We start from the raw sequence: 6,000 nt of genomic DNA on the forward strand, positions 1-6,000 counted from the left end.
TTTCTTGCGTCTAAACTAAGGCACATAGAATATAGAGGTAAGTTCTAGATTCTACCCTTCTTCAAAGAATTCATAATATAGTAATGAAGTCAGGTATATTTTTTAAAAAGTAGTGTGGAAAAGGTGAAGTAAGTAAAATGTACTGACAAACACATGTGAGAAGGATTAACCCTATCAGGGTGGGCTGATATGATGAAAAGAAAGATTTCCTAAAGGAGGTGGCACCTACGTTGGGTTTCAAGGAGAGCTTGAGGAAGTGGAGGGCATCCATAGGTGAAGAAACAGCTTGTGCAAAGGTATGAAAATGTGACACACAGCACAGCATGTTTAGGAGACACCAAGTATTTGCGGGTTGCTGGTATAGGCAGTAACCTCCTCTTAGCAGTGAGGAATGGCAAGAAATGAGGATTCCAGGCTTGATTTCTAGCCATGAAGAGACTTTGGGTCTTGAATGCCATGCTAGAGAGTTTGGACTTGAACCTTTAGATGACCAAGAATTGTTTTTAAGTCAAGGAAATGTGATCAGACAGGAAATTTGAGAAGGAAACCTGGCAGCACCATTTAGGTTGAATTCCGGTGGGTTTATGTGGGGGTTAGATACAAAGAGCCCAGTAAAGAGCTGCTGTACAAAGGAAGTGGCAGTGGGAATGGCAGGAGAGGACAACTTGTGAGACATTCCTGCAGCAGAATGTCCAGTATACTTAATGGCTCAATGAATGTAGAATAGAAGAGTTGAGGATGTCACGTCACCCAAATTTATGGCTGGGGAGACTAGGTAGAGGTAGTGAGACCACCAACTAAGACAAAAACTAGGCTTGAGGAAAAACTGTTAGACATGTCTGCTTAACATTTTTGTAGAATATTTATCAATAAGTTTGATAACACCCATTCATAAAGAAACCAATAACAAAGCTAAATAATAAACATCATGTGATTTTATAGTGAGCTAATTCATTAGTTAACATATAACCAACTAGTAAGTCATATATTTTGTTCTGAACTCAATCAAATAGCAACCACATCAATCTATTCTAAACTAAATACTCCTTTTAATTTAGGTTTGAAGCCATATTTTTTTTCCCTTGAGAGAAGGGATAGGTTTTCTAAAAACATGGTCCCAATTTTACATCTGATGTGTTACATACATACATGGTCACAACTCCACTTCCTGTTTCTATAGAGTGCCAAAATCCATGTGGCCCAAAATAGATGATTTAAAAAATAACTCCAAATTTCTTTGGCATGTATTTGTAAGGCTTTTCAGGCTGTAAAGTTTAATTTCTTGTTTTGCTTTTTAAATAAAGATAATTATAAATTGCAATTTATAACTTATCCCAAAATGTTCCTACCCTAAGAGAGAGAAATGAACCATGGGATATTTGGGTATCTGGAAATGAATCTAGTGTTAAAGATTGGGTTAAGAGTGAGAACACAACCACTAAGAGATGACTGTCTCCCCCTCCCCTTGTTGGAACGTGACCCTTCTAGGTCCTGCCCCATTGGAGGCCTGTTGTCTGCAGGCCTGGGTTCTGTTCCAGGCTACAGTTTCATGTACCACAGATTTTTGTTCAAAATTGTCTCCCTATTGCAGCCCTGTTGGCTGCAACACTATGTTACAGACACACTCTGGGTATTCTGAATATTTTAAACTTCAACAGCATCTTTCATCTCAGTCAAATCATCACTAAATTTTTCTTCTAGGTTTTTTTAAAATCCATTGTCAAATATATTTGTTGAATGTATTGATCTCCAAGTAGAAACACCTTTAATTTTAATGTTGAACAAAAGCATCTGTGATGTCAGCATCTTTCATTTATGTTCTTAAAAAGCATCACTAGATATTGGAAACTGTGTCAAAGAAGGAATCTCTATAAAATCGAGTTCTACTACGTTGTGGATGTTGTCTGTGCCCTGTTCAGACACCCTTCCCCAGCTGACGATGCATTAATTCTTCAGCAGTGTTGAATTGTGAGTTGTATTTATATGTGCAGCAAGCACTTACATTTACCAAATTTTTACACCTATTTAGTACTTCATTAAAAATACTTCTTAATTATAATGTTGATATTAATAATAATGATTGCCCATTTTTACATGTCTTCTTCATCCTTTAGTGTCCTAATAATCATAGATAAATGAGAAAATCTATAGCAAAAGTAAGCACAATAATTTAAAAAGTAACAACAGCAATATTTACCAAGCACTATGTTTTGCCAGGTGTTCTCCTTGCATGATCTCATTAAATAGTAAGTACATAGATAGAAATATTTTCTATTCCACAGACAAGAAAACTAAAGTTTGGAGAAGGTAAGGAACTTGCCTAAGGCAATAGTGGGTGTCTGAGGAGGGAGTCCCGTCCATGCAGTCTGATGCAGAAACCACATCCCTGCACAAACCTTAGCATTGCTTAAAAAGTAATCTGGGGTTGGTGGAGGTGGGCATTTGGAAAAACACAACAAAAAATGGTGATGGTGGGGTTATTACATAAACACACACACAACATTGTAATCTATTAGTAAAATTTTCTCTTTCAAGAGCACAAGAACAATTCTTTTACATCTAAAGAGTCAGTTTTCAAAGTGTGATCTGGGGACTCCTGAGGATCCAAGAGACTCTTTCAATTGGTCTGTATGGTCAAAGATATTTTTATAAAAATACAGTGAGGTAAAAACTATTTTCATAATAATACTAAGAGACACTCACTTTCTCACAAGTGTGCTCACAGTGGAATTTTCCAGTGATTGCATGACATGGGTTATTGCAACAGATTGAACGCAGAAGCAGATATAAGAATATAGCTGTCTGAGAGATCCAAAATGGCGGAGGAGTAATTGGAAGCTACACTAACCTCCTCCCAGGACCAGTCTAGACTTACAACTTAATTGTGGAGAAATCATCTGGAATAACCAACTGAACACTAGATGGAGAGGTCTATAACCACAGAGAGACAGAAAAGGCCGCTTCATCACAGTGTGACCAGTAGGAAGTGCAGAAACGTGAAAGGGCTGGCTGAGCTCCCATGGGTGGCAGCTGAAGGGACTGAGAAACAGCTCAGTAGCCAAGAGCCTCCCCTGAGAAGGGCAGGGTCTAAACCCCCAGCTAGGCTTCCTAGCCTACAGCATCAGAGCAGAAAGTAAAATAGTACCCAGCTGTAAAAGCAAAAAAACACAGGGTTTCTTGCTGGCCTGAGAGAAACAGCTGGAGAAAAAGAGCTCTTAAGCGGATCACATACGAAAATATTTTGGCACCCACTTACCCTGGGCTCAAGCAGAGGGAGGGCAGAGAGGACTAGAAATGCTTGGAGAGATTTTGGGGTGTTGGTTTTGAGGGGAGAAGTAAGGGATCAGTGGAATAGATCCCAGTGCTGACTCATTCCCCATACTGCAAGCAGACCATTCCCCTCCAAGTGGCATCAGCAAAAGCCCTGCCTACAGAAATTAAGCTGCCCCACCCTTGGTCCTTAAGCCTGAGGGCTGATCACAGGTTGAATAGATTAACAACTAAAGGAGACAGGCAAAGGCAGTAGATCTCTGGAAGTCTCCAACAGGCTGCTTAGGCCCGGACTGGTACAGGATCTGACGCCACCAGGGGCAGATCCAGGAAGTGCAGATCAACCTAAGAAGCAGCAACAAACAAGAAGAGTCACAAAAATGGGGAGACAGAGAAACAACCCCCCATCGAAAGGAAAGGAAGAATCCCCAGAGAGAGTGCTAAATGAAATAGAAGGAAGTAAACTAACAGAAATGGAATTCAAAAGATGGATTAAAGGGAAGCTCAATGAGATCAGTGAGCTCAAGCGAAACTACAAAGAACTCCAGAGAAACTACAAGGAACTCCAGGGAAACTACAAGGAACTTACTGAGAATTATACCAGTATGAAAAAGGACATAGAAGCTATTAAGAGCCAAGAGAAAACAAAGAATACAATATCTGAATTGATGAACACAGTAGAAGGAATTAAAAGCAGGGTAGAGGAAGCAGAAGGTAAAATCAGCGAGCTGGAGGACAATGTAGAAAAAAATTCCCAGACAGTGCAAAAAAATGGAAAAAGATTGAAAAAGAATGAAGAGGTTTTAAGAGAGCTGCAAGACAACATGAAACATAATAATATCCATATCATAGGAATTCCAGAAGGAGAAGAAGAGAAGCAAGGGATAGATAACCTGTTTGAAAAACTAATGACAGAAAACTTCCCTAACTTGGTGAGAGAAAGAGTCACACAAGTCCAGGAAGCACAGAGGGTACCAATTAAGATGAACCCCAACAGGCCCACTTCAAGACACATCATAATTAAAATGGCAACATTCAAAGACAAAGAGGGAATCTTAAAAGAAGCAAGAGATAAACAGCTAATAACATACAAGGGAGCTCCAATAAGGTTATCATCAGATTTCTCAACAGAAACACTACAGGCCAGAAGGGAATGGCAAAAAATATTCCAAGCAATGAAAAACAAAGGCCTACAACCAAGAATACTCTACCCAGCAAGGCTCTAATTCAAAATGGAAGGTGAAATAAGGAGTTTCCAAGACAAAAGAAGGCTAAAAGAACACATCTCCACCAAACTAGCATTGCAAGAGATGCTGAAGGGTCTGCTTTGAGAAGATGAAGAAACAGAGAGACAGAGAAGAACACAAGTACAAAGGGGGAAAATGTCAATGAATAAGTACCTATCGGTAATAACCTTAAATGTAAATGGATTAAATGCACCAATCAAAAGACATAGGGTAGCTGAATGGATTAGAAAGCATGACCCACATATATGCTGTCTACAAGAGACCCACCTTAGAACCAATGATCTACACAGACTAAAAGTGAAGGGATTGAAAAAAGTACTTCAAGCAAATGGACATAAAAAAAAAAAAAAAAAAGCTGGGGGAGCAATACTTATATCAGACAAAACAGATTTTACAGCCAAGCTCATAAAAAGAGACAAAGAAGGACATTTCATAATACTTAAGGGAAAAATCCATCAAGAAGATATAATCCTTGTAAACATATATGCACCCAACATAGGAGCACCCAAATATATATGGAAAATTCTGAAAGACTTCAGGAAGGATATAGACAGCAATACACTCATAGCAGGAGACTTTAACACCCCATTGTCAACGATGGACAGATCTTTGAAGCAAAGAAACACCAAAGATATTGAGGCATTGAACAACACTCTATATCAAATGGACTTAGTTGATATATATAGAACTTTTCACCCCAAAGAAGCAAAATATACATTTTTTTCAAGTACACATGGAACATTTTCAAAGATAGACCACATGGTAGGACACAAAACAAGTCTCAACAAATTCAAAAAATTGAAATTATATCAAGCATCTTCTCAGATCACAATGGCTTAAAACTGGAAATGAACCTCAAGGAAAAACCTCGAAGACATTTAAACTCATGGAGAATGAATAACATGCTATTAAATCATGAATGGGTTAACAATGACATCAAGGAAGAAATCAAAAAGTTTCTGGAAACAAATGATAATGAACACACAACAACTGAAAAAACTATGGGATACAACGAAAGCAGTCCTGAGAGGAAAGTTCATAGCAATACAGGCCTACCTAAAAAGGATAGAAGAATCTCTAATAAAAAATCTAACCCTGCAGCTACAAAAACTAGAGGAACAACAACAAACAAAGCCCAGAGCGAGTAGGAGGAAGAAAACCATCAAGATCAGAGCAGAATTAAATGACATAGAGACTAAACAAACAATTCAAAAGATAAACAAAAGTAGGAGCTCGTTCTTTGAAAAGATAAACAAAATCAACAAGCCTTTAAACAGGCTCATCAAGAAAAACAGAGGACCAAATAAATAAAGTCAGAAATGAAAGAGGAGAAATTACTACTGATACCACAGAAATACAAATGATTCTAAGAAATTACTATGAACAACTGTATTACAAGAAATTTGACAACCTCGATGAAATGGATAAATTTCTGGAAACATATAATCTTCTAAAACTGAATCAAGAAGAAGCAGAAAGCCTG

The sequence above is a fragment of the Furipterus horrens genome, unplaced genomic scaffold, assembly GCF_987537825.1.
Source record: "Furipterus horrens unplaced genomic scaffold, mFurHor1.1.pri manual_scaffold_6, whole genome shotgun sequence".
In the NCBI taxonomy this organism is placed as follows: Eukaryota; Metazoa; Chordata; class Mammalia; order Chiroptera; family Furipteridae; genus Furipterus; species Furipterus horrens.